This window comes from Bombus affinis, chromosome 1 (genome assembly GCF_024516045.1).
Source record: "Bombus affinis isolate iyBomAffi1 chromosome 1, iyBomAffi1.2, whole genome shotgun sequence".
NCBI classification, from domain to species: Eukaryota; Metazoa; Arthropoda; class Insecta; order Hymenoptera; family Apidae; genus Bombus; species Bombus affinis.
This window is the reverse complement of record NC_066344.1, coordinates 18,607,354-18,624,173: the sequence shown is the minus strand read 5'-3', so window position 1 is coordinate 18,624,173 and position 16,820 is coordinate 18,607,354. Positions and strand designations below refer to the sequence as shown.

Sequence of the window (16,820 nt, the reverse complement as noted above, 5' to 3'; positions counted from 1 at the left end):
TGGCATCAATGACGCAGTTTAGTAGTAACTACATTATCAGCTAGGGCCATCTATAGGCAAATTCCGAGTTCATAGTTACAGACCTGATAGACGGTCATATTTTATATTTTCTAGTAGGTGAAAGTCACAAGAGTAAAACCTTTTGTAGACAGAGTGTAGGGAAATATTCCAAAAGATGGGGCGTTTCGCTGTTTTGATTGAAAAGCAGTGGTTGTTCTTTTTCTTTTTCTTCTTCCAAACCGAATGAACAAAAATGATTTAGTCGTCATACGAATGCAAGACAGATTTTTTAAACAAAGGATGTAATAATATAATGATGCCCACTATAATACCTACATATCCAAGTTTGAAAAGATCTTTTAATGATAGCCGATAAATTGGCCAAATTTTGTGGTAGCCAAAAAAGCTACTTGTGATCTCATTAAAACAAGAAATACTTTAATAACTTCAATACTGTTATATTTCGAAAGATATTTTTAAAATTTTGAGAGGGGTGAAAAATACATGTTTAGCCCCAAAATCAATTGTAAAGACAAATTTAGTATGATGAAATTGATAGAGAATGTAGCGAATCTCAAAATTAGTTTCCTGTAAAAGAATAGAAAATATGATTTATCTTTCGATTGATCTTTCCATGTACTCTTCATTTATGATGGGATCCTTATGTTCCAATAGGTCTCAGTGATGCTAGAAAAATGATAAAAATCAGTCTTTTCCCTAAAAGTTTCGTCGGGATACAATATGCTACTAGTTTCATAGGGATTAAAGCATCAACTAGATTGGAAGAAATTGATCTAATTGATATTCAGCTTTATAATAGAGGTAGACAATACATGGTCAGGACAAACATTTTGCTTCGAGATTACTATGTGGAATCTAGTATCCCTGCTGGATAATGTACACATGTGAAGTACAATATATTATAGCTGATGTTGGCAAATCGCATTAGCTTATCGATTAAGGGATTCTCCTAACATAAACTTTCAAGGGATCGTCCAAAGCGAAATTGAACCAGCATTAAGCTAGTAACTTGCATATTTTACTTTAGCTTCGATCGTTGCGTTTTTTAAAAGAAAGTTACATTGTAACTGAATTTACATCATAATCACAATTAGAGTTTAAAAATTTTAGGGAAAACAATATTGGACAGAACTATGAACATTTGCATTTTGATTTCAATAGACTTGACTTTATTGAATATTCTGCAATAAAGAAATAGAAGATGAATAAGATTAAGTAATTTGGTCATACATTATTTAATAAATTTAATACTTTACAATTATATTCATTATTTAAAAGATCGATAATCAAACTATGACTATTTTATCGGTGTATAGAATTAATAAAATTTACTTAATAACTTGACTACATCATAATTAAATTTGTCGTTTCAAGTATGGTATTCATTGAAACACATAAAATGATGCTTTATCAACATGTTCGTAATTTAGCTCTGAATGAAAATGTAGACATTTTATTGTGTCTGAATTTTGTTAATATAGAATATAAAATGCCTGTAAAACATTTCAGAATAAATTAAAATTTGTTCAAAACGTTTGTATTTCTTTTCATAAAAATATAATATTTTCATTAAAATTAAATAAAAAATATAGAATGTGTTTAATGTTGAAGTAATTACTTCAAGGAAAACTCTACACCCTTTCTTTTGTATATCCGTGACCTGGAGACTACTGTTACGAAAAGAATAGAATTCAGAGAAACAAAAAGAAAATTCGAGATAAGGAGAGCTCCATATTATTGTGCCCTTGAATATAAATTTTGCTTTGGATTACAAGATTTAGAAGCAAAAGAGCTATAAGTAGATTTCTATTGCTGTTTCTTGTAGCCTTCAGCTAGAAAAGGTTCATTTTTTGGTAATGTCCTTTGCTATAAATATATGAACGTGCTCCCTATCATGCTTCTTCTTCCTATTCTATTGTGACACTGTAAGAGTAAGGATCTGGATCAGCATACACTATACCTATATTTATACCTGTACTTATACCTTTGCTTATTTCAATAAATTTTTCTATTACAAATTCATCCACTCGTTCCTCTATCAGTCAACGTCAACAACTAACAAAGAAATTAGAATAGAGTTTGATTTAAAAAGGAAACGCACATTCCCTAACATTAATTTTTAAAATTATGTTAATGTTTTGTATTTATTTTAATAAATATCATATGTGCGCCTAAATGGTTAATCTTTTTTCAAATTATCGCAAAATATATGTATAGACTGTAAATGTGATTTTTTTTAAAAAAGATTTGGAAATACATTAGATGATAAAGAAATCCTTTTATTTGAATATTGTAACGCAATGAGATTCTGTGAAAACTTCAAAATTAGGAAGATTAATGAGAAACGCGTAGCTGAAATTCCACAAGCCAAATAATTGGAATGTGAGTTAATTACACGCACAAGGAGGATTCTTCAGATATCTGAAAACGATTTAATCCTGCTATGCCTTTAGGTATTTATATTAAAATTTAAGGGAAATGTTTTTTCGTTTCTAGCCAATTATTACTTAAATTATGAGGATAATCAGTTCGTGTTGTTCAGGAATTACAATTATGATAGAAATAATTAATTCCATACAGCAGATTTTACACTTATCGTATATTATGTGAGAAATCTAACTCATTGTGGGAAGGACGATATAAAAAATTAACACATAATGAATTTAATACCACGCCTGTGAAGCAGGTGAAAAGCAAAAGAAATAAAGATGAGGAGTATGATATGCTTGAAAAAATAATTTGTATTTCTATCAAAAATTAAATTTTATAGACATAGATAAATGTTTAATGTTTCTTATTATTATTATACGATAGTATTGTTTATATTAATATATAAATATTTTTTTCATTCTATTGTATATTCTAAGTATTAGGAAGTAATATTAGTGTTATAGTTATTTTATTATAAATCTATTGCTTCATTCGAACCATACGTGTTTCATAAGAAATATTAATTAAAATAAAATTCATTAAGTTTTTCTACTACCTAAATGTAAGGAGTAAGCGTTATCTTTATAAAAATAGTAGAAACGATATTCTTCATGCATAAAAAAATTCTTTTCTTAGTTTTTATTAAATTTTAAAGCCTCTCGAACAATTAAAATAATGCGATATTTTTTAACATAAGGATGACATAGCCTATAGTACGCACAGTAGATACTAGGTAGAGAAGATCATTTTCCTAGTCGTCAAAAGCTTCTCTTCCTAAATTCTAGAATATCTGCTCTTCTAATTAAATTTCTATGAACGTTTTCTAACACATTGGAAGTGTTTATCAACATAACGTCAATCGAGACGACGATCTACAGTGAGATCCGTTATAACGAGACGTGATAAAGTGCACGCGTACCGAGCGAAAATTCAAAGTCGATTTTCTCGAAAACAAAGCCTCAAACGAAAAATTTTTATTCTACATTTTCGACTTCTTTTTTCGCGTAGAATCACCCTCTTTCCGCTTGTACCACCAGTTACCAACCGCCCTGTATATGTTTTCATTTTTAAAATTGACATACAACTTTCAAATTTAATCTGTATTTATCCGTGGCTTAGTACAATCAATTTCTAGAAGAAAATATATTAAAATCCTAATAGAAAAATGTCACCATGTATAAGATATTTATTGTCGTTTTATTATTTAGCATCGAAGGAAAACTATTGTTAGGTTTCTGAATATTGTTATGCTTTCATCAAGGAAAAAGCAATTAAATGAAATCTCTCGATGAACATTACATTCGTTAATTAAATTTCGTTCTACAAACAAGTTTTTTTCATTATGGTTTCATTTCCCGTTTTTTTATTCTGTTTTGCTGGTTTTAACAACGTTAGCCAACGTAAAATTGGTCGTCTATTTTTATTGTGTTTTTATATAGCCTCGTAGCGCGAGTTAGCGCCGAATTTCCTTTTCGAAAAATTTGCATCGTTAATTTCCGTCACTGGACTGGAACGCGCGAAAAATGTACCAGGTGCATTTGACGGTTCTCTAGCTCGATCCTTCATGCTCACGACTGTGACGCGCATTTTACGCATCCCAATCTGTATCCATATCAAAACTAATTGAAATAAAAAGAAAAGGCTTCTTTGCTGGGGCAACTGCATGTTATTTTCATGGTCATTTTTCCTGCGCAAAGGTAATTTATATTTCGAACGGAAGACGATTGTTAATAAGAAGCAATGTCAATGAGTGAAATACTCGTAACTTTATACTCTTTAATGTCGAGTATTGAATGCTATATTTTTTAAAAATTTGACCAATTAAACTGTTGATATAGTTGCGAGATATAGAATTTTCCGATCAATTAATAACTTTGCAAATAGAATATTTCTTTTCTCTTTTGAAAGAAAGTTTTGTGAATACTCTGTGAAAATTTATATAAATATGATTCATAGATTTTTATAGTACGTATTTGATGAATTGAACTGTTGCCTCATATAGCTAAAAGGTGTGAAGATTTTCAATCGTCAAAGATTATGTTTATAAAGGAAATATTACTTCCTCCTTTTGGAGGAGGAGGGTTGTTCTTTAATTTGTTATGGAAATTTGCATAAACTTTTTTAAAACAATTTTTTGTATTTTACAATTCCAATAATAATATGATTATATGATTAATTTTCAAAGTACGATACTGATATATACACTCATTACTAATTTCTAAGAGTTGGATAAGTCGTTCTAATTGCATTTTATTTCTTTTAAAGAAATCTACCTTAATAATTATTTTCAGATATAATGCAATTTTATGCGCTATTTCAAATAATGCTATTTCAAAGTAATAATAATTCTGTGTTAAATTTTGTTAAAAGAAGCTTTACTTATATTCTATACATTCTATACATTCTAGTTTAAAATCTATGTTTGGTCAATCTAGGATTATGTACAATATCCTATTTTGCCCTTTTATGGATACGCTATAACTATATTATTAACAATATTAGTTATGTTTATGTGTCCAATTATTGTGATTTCGATTATTTTGGTTATAGGGTCTATATACAGAAATTCACACTTAAAATTAATTGTCTATTTCTTTTTCTAATTATTTATTTGTTTCCAACAATATCTTTCAAATTAATACTTGCGAATCTGTGCAATACACTGCAAAGTAATTGAGTTTTCTGTTAAAATTAATGTAGCTATGTATCAGCCCATTTTCACTCGAAGATGGAAGATCCAAACTTTCCTAATGAAATTCAGTTTCGAAATTCGTATCACATCCGTGACAGAGCCTTGCGTATTGATTATAATCTCAGATATGTTGCACGTATGTACATATATATATACTGCGAACAAATGTATGCAACAGGAAGATGCAAGGATTGCGTTCAAAGCTAATTTAGAGTTACGAACGCGAGGGCAATATTATTTATTAAAGTGTATACTATATCTCAACTGTATAAACTGTAGTCGGCACAGTGCAGAAAACACATTGTGGTAGCGTCTAGCCAATAAGTTAAGTTATAACTGTCAATGCTACTGTATTATTACATATACAGAAGTATAATAGTAGTATGTTACATTAATCAAACTTTAATACCCAGAATCAGTTTTGCATAATTGCATTGCAAATTGTAATCTATTGTATTGTTTCTATCAAAGGAGATTCTGAAATTACGACATTAACGCTTGTTGTGAAATACAACAGTAGTTTAGCATAGTTTAATTAGATAAAACAAATTAACGTTTCAATACAGAAGACTATTTTTATTTTATTAGATGATTATTTAATGAAATGTAGATCTTTTCAATTAAAACACACTTGTACCTCTTTTATAATCGAGATTTTGTTTATTCCTAAGAAAAAATTATAACTGGTTACTTTTTTGTAATCTTAACTATAATATTAGCTCCTAGCGTTTTTCTCATAAACGACAAGTATGAGGAAAAGATGAAAAGAAGAAGAAGATGAATGGTTCGAAATGAAGTGTTTAAATGTAGTTTTTAAATGAAAACCTTTCTTTTTCTACGCACATCAATCTCTTCCGGCTTTCTATGAACAAAAATAATAGGCCGACATAGTTGAAGACTGATTGGTTTAAAAAATATTTTTACTTTAATGTTGTAGAATATCAAATGTAAGACAAAGAAAACATAAATATAGAAGTCAGAATTGCGTTACGTTTTTCCTTGTTTCTCATGTGATATTCTGCAAAAGTAGGATTAAGATATCTTCTAAACTAATCAATTTTCCACCATGTTACGCTAATACTTTTTTTTATGTAGAATGACGAGAGGATTCGATTTATGCAAAATCATTTATCTTCTTCCTCTTTCATCTTTTCCTCATATTTCTCGTTTACAAGAAAAACGGTGAGAACTAATAGCATGATCATTCTTTGCACATTCTTTTGGTGACGATTGCACAAGTGCCATCACATTGCATAATTTAAAAGTAAAGAAATATTTATAAAATAATTTTATAAAAAACACTTAAACAGTTTATTTAAATGCATTTAAATATATTAAAATTGTTAAAGGCAACAAATTTTTGCTCCTATACAATAACGAAATCCATTTAGAAAATAAAGTTATTTATTATATCAGATTATTAGGTCATTCCGGAAGTAACGTTGTCTCTTATTTTGAAGTTTGAATCTCTAAAATAAAATTAGCTACGGTCAACAATAAATTAACGATAATCAATTGAATCTCAACGATGAGAAAGATTGTAAATGATATTGGATAGTAATGATTAATGCTACTGAATCATAAAGGAATTTTGTTTTATCATGAAAAATGATCAGTCATATATATCGAAAGCATTGGAAAAAATATTTAAAATAGTATAATTGAAAACGATACTGTTATTCACTCTTTTCTTAAACTTATTTCGATCATAATAGGATGTTATACAGATTAAAAACTTAACATAATATCGAATTTTAAAATGGTATCAAGATATCGTGCCACCAAACCGCGTAAGAATGATAAAACATAGTCAACAACAGATTCGTTAACAAATACGATAAGATTCTTACATCTTAAAATTTTACGTACGTAAGTTACTTGTGTAAAACATAACATTATTTATGAAGTGACCCAATAATTTAGTAAAATGATAATACGTAAATGTTTAGTTTGGAGACTAGTTTAGAAAATCTATTATTATCTAATTTGTTTCATAGGTATAATAGACGTGAAATATCTGTCTGTATTAGAATCGACCCAGCCTCGGCTGTAGGATTAATCGTGGCTTCAAATCAAACAGAAACCGTGAATACAAACAATGCGATTGAATTTTAAAGCAAATAATAATTTACAGCTTATGCTTAACTGGCATTAATCGTGTTAGATAAAACATGATCGCTGAATGTAAAGCACAACGCTTTTAACTGTATCAGGGCTTTTTTATTAAATTAACCAGAGAACCTGTGAAATTGCGATAAGAGAAATATAATAAAGCTGCTCGATATCACTTGGTTCCCCCAAGGATTAAAGGTTTACAGACGAGCGCGTGTCTGCTAGACGATGCAATTTATCTGCTGTGTGTCGAGACGCTTGGCGAAGCGTAATATTGCCGATGCCGATGAGTTATTAAAGGGCCAAACTTCAGAGATTCGCGTATGTGTTACATATGGTAGTACCGAATAGTACAGAGGGTGGTCAGCTACGAATTGGCTATAACTCAAAGTAGCTCGTTAAATTGCGAGGATTAACCGGGCAGAGAGGTATTTACTCATCTCCTCGTTAGATGACCAATTGAAGGCATATGTTCTAGAGTTCAGGAACTATTACAGTTACAGCGATTTAGAATTAATAATAGTACTAATATTTTACGAGTGATTTTCTTTGTTTAAAATTGATGATAAAGAAAATTTGGAATCGTATTAGTATTGGTTCACTGTTATTTTTATACCGTCTATTATTTTTATACAGTATAGACATTCATCGAGGAAAATATTTTGAAGAAATTGTATTAGCCTTTAGTTTGATAATAGTTTTATGTGACATAGTAATTTAATGTTCTTCGTAGGTTCTGTTATTGATCTTTTGTTTCACGAAGTTTGAGTGTAAAAGTTGCGAGATCAGAATCTACCGCTTTGTTAATGTTAGATATATCAACTCATTGCAAATGATGATTCATATTAAACATGGGTATTGTCGAGCAAAGGTGTTGAGGTATAACCCATGCAGAATATAGAATTTAATATAAATTTTTTAGAAGTGCTATAATACGACAGTTGGTCACTGCGTGTCAGTTAATCAATGTACCATCCATTAATTAGTTTCTATTATATCATATTCACTTTTGTATGAAGTAACTTTAAGTGTTTTATAATTTGTGAGTTAGTATTACACATTATATATCTTTTTGTCTGCTAGATTACTTTGACCATTACAAAACACAATTATTCCTTAAGTCCAACATTTTAATCTACTGATTGGGTTATTTACTAATGATGAACTTGTCAAAAGTTAATCATTGTGAATTGATTTGAATTTTAGAATTGTCGATTTCCAAAATGTAAAAGAATATATTATAAATTAATGTAATATGTTATAATTAAAATGGCATAGTGAAAATAAAGAGACATAATCGCGTTTCTACTTCAATAAAAATTAACAATAATTTGATCAAAAGTAGATACGTCAACATTTTTAGTAATTGGAAAATTAGGACATTTAAAATTTGTGATGTTTATAGATCAGTGGTTTTAGTTTAATTAGATCGATTGTAACACTTGAAAATATATAAATACAACATAATATGCTTTGAATATAAATAATCTAATTTACACAGCATTATAGCAATAACAGATCACTGATAAATTTTATTACGACTAAAATATAGAAAATGTAGGTGATAAGTAACTTTATGTTTCTTAATTAACAAGGTAAATTGGATCCAGAACAAATCACGATGTTATATCATGCTGTACGAACTAGGTGTGGTTATAAGAGTACAATAAATTTAATTTGCACTTTTGCATGGTAAATTGAGAAATAGCAAATTTATGTTTTCTCAAAAGAGTATATCAAGCGTTATTACTTTTATATAACATCAATCTAAAGAAGTAATTTATTTATCGTACTCCTTTATAAATATACAGGGTGGTTGGTAACTGATGGTACAAGCGGAAAGGGGGTGATTCTACGCGAAAAAAGAAGTCGAAAATATAGAATAAAAATTTTTCATTTGAGGCTTTGTTTTCGAGAAAATCGACTTTGAATTTTCGCTCGGTACGCGTGCACTTTATCGCGTCTCGTTATAACGGATCTCACTGTAGATCGTTGTCTCGATGGATATTATCACAGTTTAAGTTTGTTTTTACCGTAACGGAAAATTAGGAATACATAATGAAATAATACGAAGTAATCATAAAGTTTATTATTACAAAAATTGCTGAAAATGTTGCCCATTCTGCCGAACACATACTTCTGCCCTTCTAATTAAATTTCTATGAACACTTTCTAACGTATTCGATTGTTTTAAAGTATGAAAGGTTACAATAGAGTGCACGTGTACCGAGCGAAAATTCAAAGTCGATTTTCTCAACAACAAAGTCTCAAACGAAAAATTTTTATTCTATATTTTCGACTTCTTTTTTCGCGTAGAATCACCCCCTTTCTGCTTGTACCACCAGTTACCAACCACCCTGTATATTTTTTACTAAAACATTGAGATACATATATTTTTGTATTCTTTGAATAATTTTTATAATTTATTGAAATGCATACACCACTTAAGATTACACTAATGTATTAATTAACCCAATAGTTTAATTGAATAGAATATTGAAAGAAATACATATATTGAATAGAATTATTGAAAGAAATACATATTGTAAAGAATGGAAGTATAGTATGGAAATAAACACATTTAAAATTGTATTATAAACTTGTTTATAAATAAAGTGGAAATTTATAATTATAAATGCTTATAAATAAATAAATATGTGTTGAGAGTTATAGGGGTCAAATAATACGCGCCATAAATTGTCACATTAAAAGAAATATGTTTCTTGTTACTATTGAAAATCTTCATTTCTGACAATTTACAGAAAAAGAAAGAAAACAGGAAACAAATGAATAATACGTAATAATTTAACGAAACAACATGGTAAACCAAGTTTCCTTTCGTTGAAATTTATTATGAATTTCAGTACGCCAACATTCATTGTAGTATACATATTATATAATGTGCGTCGCGTTGCTTTACTTTAATTTGCAAGGTTACATCACAACGAGAAAAAGTTCGTTGGATTTACGAGGTCAGAAGAAAATCCCAGATCACGAATTCCGAACATTCATTACAACTCTTATCTTGTTAAACAATACTGATTTTGGTAATACTCGTAGTTCTGTTTGTCTTTCATGAGAAGATTAGTTCAGAATAACAGCGACTTTTATTTGAGAAGTTTAGGATGAATATGCAATAAAATTGAAAGTTGGCTGAATATTCGAATTTTTATTAGTTGCAAAACAAACTTAGCTCTGATGGAGAACCGGAAAGTACTAAAGGACGAGGTGTTAGGAAAAATATAGAACATGTAGTAAATAAACAAACATTCTTTAATATCTATTGTTCAAAAATCTTAAGAATCTCTATTAGCAAAAAATTCCGAGAATTTTTTTTTTTACTGGAGCACGTATTTAGTAGTGGCAGTAGTAGAAGAAGTAGTAGTTCATTGTTACAAGAATTCCTTTTTACATCTAATCTATACGCATCTAATTCAACACAACTCCAAGCAAAATATTGACACATATTACGTATGTTTATTCATTTATAGAAGATTTAATCATACAAAATTACACAAAATATGCATAATACCTAAAAATACAAAATACAAAGTATCCAAAATAATATAATACTCGGTGTAATATTTAGTGGAGAAAACAATTTGTATTTCTGCTTCCATTTACTTTCATTATTTTTTGTAGAAATATAAATTAAAATATAAATTGAAATATTTGTACAAATATCCGTAGAGGGCTAATAAACTAATAAATTAGAAAGGAACTTTCAATAGAACCTTCATATTAACAACTATCGAAGGATTTTTGAACCAAGCTCTAAACATACATATATCTTCATAGACAAGTTGAATTTTTCATTAAATAAAATTCTACGCTATCGCTTTTTATTCAATACAACCAATGACATTGCGGTCAATTCAATCAAACAAAAATTCACTTGTACTTATTAAAGATTAAAATGCATACCTTTGAAAGGGACAGGTACCACATTGTGTGCTTAATAAATAATTTTTTTGTAAGCTTCCAAATAGTTTTTCACAATTATGTGATTTTTAGTTCACGTTTCATATTCGAATCAGTACATGTAATCTAAAATCGTCCATTTCAGTTTATTAATTTTATTTGACATATATGTGTATATTTTAATATTTTATAATAATAATAATGTATATGTATATTTTAACACTTTATAACACTAATATTTTATGTAATATTATCAATTTCAAGGTCAGTCCATACCTTGAGACCTCTAATTATGAGTAGTGAGTTCATTAGCGAATAGCAAAGGAACGCATATTTCTTTTTCTTCTTTCATTTATACATTCGTTTATTTTTTGCCTTTCTGTCATCACAGCGTCAAAGTATATGTATGTAATTAGATTGGCATTTATAATTTAACTAGCATTGAATCGCGTGCGCTGACGAATATCCGTACATCAAAGGAAATTGTGCTTTTCACTGCGTTCAATTTCGACAGTAACTACACAATTTTTCTACCTTGTGCGGTGTGGAATAGTTATGAATGTGAATGAAATGTTTGTCCGTTTTTACATGGATATACGTGGTTTTATCGTGGTTTGCGTCGCCTGGCGAGATGCATTTCATCTGGGTCCGGTTTTACATTTATTTTATATATGTTTGGATGTTCTTTAAAGAACCACATATAACACTTTGTTTAGTGGATTCAAACTTTAATCAAGAAAGAAAGATATAAATATAAATATAAAAGAATGAGAATACAGAGGAAATTTTTAATCATAGTTTATGTCCAGTTTTAAAATATTTCATAATGCATTAAATGAATAGTTTTAATAAAGATTCCTTAAGATTTCTAATCTAGTTTAATTATTTTATTTACGTACTTTATATATATATTTTTGTTTGCATCGTTTATATGATTTTTGCCAATAACCTGAAGCACAGTTCCCAACAGTCAACTACTTGTTCTCGTATTGTTCTGATTTCTATAGACCCTAAAGCCTTGAAGAGCGCTCATGGATGAATGTTGGAGTAAAAAGATTGATCTTCTTCAAGTCTCTGTCAATGTTATGCAATATATTTTCGAAGATGCTGGCACTTTTTCTTATTGGAGCTTTATCTTTCAGAATTAATTGTCTACAATGATTGGTATTTTGAATTCGGAACATAAAAATTTGTTTTATTTCTTTCGGATAAATTTATAATTTGCTATATTATTAGTATCGTATAACAGGTAAATCTTGAAATGAATAATCCAAATTTATACAGCGTGTCGCAAAATACGTGGAAGATATTTGCAGGGTCGATTTTACATATCAAGACGATGAAAGGAGTTCAAATATAAAAATGCCGTTTGAAGCTTATTTTTCAAGTTATAGACAATTCAATTTTGCTTTAGAAATACATATTTGTTAGAAATACATGTTTCTCGCTCTAAAATCCTCAAAACTAACATAAAGTAACAGAATTTGATAGAATTTCGATTATTATATTCGAGTGAGAAGTGTGTTTCAGTCGGAGAAAAGGAGTTGTCAGCTCATTCATTGATACCAACACATTTCTAGCATAAAATACTATCGTTTGTATGTGCAGCTTGAAAAATAAACCTTAAACAACTTTGTATATACATAAACTTTTCTCATTATCTTGGTACCTAAGTCGATCCTATAAGTGTCTCGCATATATTTCTGGACAACCTGTATATAAAAAGTAATAACTGAAATAAGAATAAAGATTTTTATTATTGTATTGATAACATTATATACTTTTCGAAGAGAACCAAATTAATTGATAAAAGTATTGATTGCGAATATGTATGTCGCCCATCTCTTTGCTAAACTGTTTAAATTTTTGATTCAATAAAATTTGTTGAATTGTTTCCAGCGCTTCCGAAAGTGTATAAGAATCAATAACGATTGATTAACATAAATGGTCTAAAAAAATGTGGAGTTATGAAAGAAGTATACCAGACATGCACATTGCAAGCTAACTGACTTACAGAATGTAAAAATTAAGAATTAGCTGAAAACTGAGTATTAGAGATTCGGGGATTTACAAAATTAATAGCAATTAATAGAGGGATGAAAATTATACGCACGAATATAAAGACAGTCGTAAAAAATTAAATAATTATAAATTACGATATTATGAGCATTGTGAAGCTTGTATAAGTCCATAAGGAGGGCTAAATTATATGATAACAAAAAATTAAATGATAGTAATAGATTAAAATTACATGTATAACGACAAAAGAAAATTCAACATGTGATCCTTATTAATGTATGTACACACTGTTGTAAATATTAATATCTGAGACAAAGTTAAATGAAATATATCACATTAAATAAAAATCAGGCGTTTGAAATATAATAACATAAATAAGTTTTAAACAATAAAAATTAATGGTTATATAAATCGCCTAATAAAACAAGATAAATACGTTCTGTAAATATATTTCCACATAACTGTATCGCCTGTTAAAATTTTTAAATGCTATATAATTACGAAAACAGGAGCTTCTTCAATAGAACATATTGTTTCATTACTCTCACACAAATCGTTGTTGAAATGTTTTTAAAGTTTTGCGAAGCGGTCGAACATTCGATTTGCCTGGAAGATATCATCAAAACCCAAGTTTTTCGCAAAAAAAGAGAGGAAAGACCTCGTTAGCTGAATTCGATTCGTACTTTTTTTTTCTCATTTATCAAGCCAGCTACCAGTCAGCTTTTCGAAAGAACCGAAGCAAACAGGCAACTTTTCTTAAACATATCTGAAGTGTAAGTATCCGCGCGATGATATAAAACTGTTCTGGCTTTCGAGTTTCGTCGGAACTGCCCAAAGGATTTCTTAAGTTTCGACCTAGGGAAGCGAAACAAGAAGTTCTTCAAGTAGATTTACTTCGACTGTCGATCTCGCATCATAAACAGCCAGGGACTATCATAGCTACTGTTGCATTATGAAGTTATTCTCGCGTGAAGCAGCTGTGTAGCAAATATTTGGAATCACGGGAAAATGCTTCTCAGCGGAAATGCGAAATGGAATCAACCGTTCTACTTATTGTTGGAGGAAAGTATTACTTCGTAGCTTCTTAACATAATATAATAAGTTTGTATTCATTTCCATTTTTTAAACGAATACCTCCTATATTTCAGTATACAATATTATTGTATTTATTATACAGGGTGGTTGGTAACTGGTGGTACAAACGGAAAAAGGGTAATTCTACGCGAAAAAAGAAGTCGAAAATATGGAATAAACATTTTTCCTTTGAGGCTTCGTTTTCGAGAAAATCGACTTTGAATTTTCGCTCGATACGCGTGCACTTTATCATGTCTCGTTATAACGGATCTTATTGTAGATAGTTGTCTCGATGGATATTATCGCAATTTAAGTTTGCTTTTGCCGTAACGGAAAATTAGGAATACGTAATGAAATAATACGAAGTAATCATAAAGTTTATTATTACAAAAATTGCTGAGAATGTTGCCCATTCTGCAGAACACATACTTCTGCTCTTCTAATTAAATTTCTATAAACACTTTCTAACGTATTCGATTGTTTTAAAATATGAAAGGTTACAATAAAGTGCACGCGTACCGAGCGAAAATTCAAAGTCGATTTTCTCGAAAACGAAGCCTCAAACGAAAAATGTTTATTTCATATTTTCGACTTCTTTTTTCGCGTATAAAATAGTAACGAACGAAATTTATGAAATGTTACAGATTAGTAAGACGTTAAATTTTCAACATTTTAATGGAATATCTCAGCCAGATATTAATGGAACAAAGAGCAATGAGTGAAATTTTTGAACTGAAAGATCTCGTTTGTAGTGGGGAAATCCGTTTTAAGATGAATGAAACATTCCTTTCAAACGATTATTCCTTTGATGAAGTAGAATTTCATATAATGACATATTATAGCGGGAATAAAGATCACTGGTTAGCTTTTGATTCCGGTAAGAAGCGTTTCGTTCGTTTGACAAAAGGAACAGGGAGAGAAAGAGAGAGAAAGTTCGAAGGTCTCCAGCTTCACGACGTTTTACTTTTTATCATATTGACAGACGAACGAAGGAGTTCTTCTCTTGAGCAACAGAAGAAGAAATGCTCGTTGGCTTCTACTAAACGGTAACAGCGTTTTAGAAAGGGTAGCTAGTGTAAAATGGACGAATACGCAGTAGTCCAAGTTTCTTTTGTACTTTTTCAATGCCTCAATTTAGCCTGAGATTGGATACCTTAAATTGGATAAGACGCGTAAATATCTAGCTCGTTGTACTCTCGTTCTCCCTATGAAGGATGACCATTGTGTCTGGCAAAAGAAGAAATACAAATGCGATGGAATCAGAATAATCAGCTTAAATCTTGGACAATAACAGAATATATTCATTGTTTGCTTGGGTAATTAAATGAAGCTGCTCAGTCGGAACTCATTCAATAAGCTAAAAGATCCACGGTCATTGTTAGAATTGTTGATTTACAATAAATTCGACGTTCGTGTTGAAGCTTTGTGCAATATTTTGATATTCACGTTTACTTTTCAATGTAAATTGTTATATGAATTTGCATATTTTCGCAATTCTGGTCACATGGCCATAAGAAAGTCATGATTATTTCATTTCAATATAGTTAATATTATTATTAGCGCCTTTTTTTGCTATTTATTTTACATAAAGTACATTGTTCGCGCGATATACAATTTTGTATATAGGTTTTAACATCAGCTACAACTATGGGATTATTAGCGACGGCAATGTGAGCAGAAAGAGATTTACTAATTAGATATTGTTTAATAATGATACGTATGACTTTCAGAAAGAAGAATTTTCTTGAAACTTGATTTTTATCGCAGAGATTTTCATTTAAAGTATTTTTGTTCTGGTATTTGTTTGTGAAAGTAATTGTATTGAAGACAATTTAATGTTTGATGATAATTTGACAATTGCAGATATCACAGATTGCTGAGTTAGATTTTGAGATTAAACAGGCATGTATGAGTCTGGTGTGATCAACTTTAAGTTTATTTATTGAGGTTTCTGGTAATTAGATCCTTGTTAAAAAATTCTTCTGATTTTGAATCAAAAGAACCTGAATTCGTTGTTTTCGAATGAAAACAGCTGAATTAGAGATTGTTACACATTTAAAATCCCAAAACTAGAATGATTTTCAAATACATAAGAATATATATATTCCTTTTTTTTATTTTATAATATCGTGTTAAATGAAAGTTTAGTACCCAATAATTATTATTAATAATTTCGAACAGATATGAATGTTTCATGACAAATCGAATTACATAAGTTACAATGTCAGTAAATTCTTCGTATAGAAGCTTCATACAGCTATTACTAGTATATAAAAATGTTTAATTACATCAGATTCAAAAATAAGTATTTCTTCCCCTACATTTATTTGTTAAAATTGAGAAGCATTTTAGTTTAAAATGAGATTAAATATAATTTGCCAAAATATAATATATCATACTATTCCATAATATACCATAATGTATCTATTATCTATAACAGAAAAATTAGAAATTTCAGTTCTTGTAACTTCTGTAACAAATCAAAAATATGAGAAATATCAGCGTTCAACAAGACACCGAATAATATTATGTAATTGACATCGATATTTTA

The 16,820-nt window shown here is 29.3% G+C and overlaps 2 protein-coding genes and 1 long non-coding RNA gene across 24 annotated transcripts in view; 1 reads left to right on the top strand and 2 right to left on the bottom strand.

Annotated features, from left to right (window-relative positions):
* Window positions 1-16,820, bottom strand: part of LOC126917895 (5-hydroxytryptamine receptor-like) — a 318,089-nt gene that overhangs the window by 30,017 nt on the left and 271,252 nt on the right. The window lies entirely within an intron of this gene.
* The window catches only part of LOC126918090 (uncharacterized), a 702,612-nt gene that overhangs the window by 507,447 nt on the left and 178,345 nt on the right, over window positions 1-16,820 (top strand). The window lies entirely within an intron of this gene.
* The window catches only part of LOC126917565 (protein cycle), a 366,148-nt gene that overhangs the window by 171,547 nt on the left and 177,781 nt on the right, over window positions 1-16,820 (bottom strand). The window lies entirely within an intron of this gene.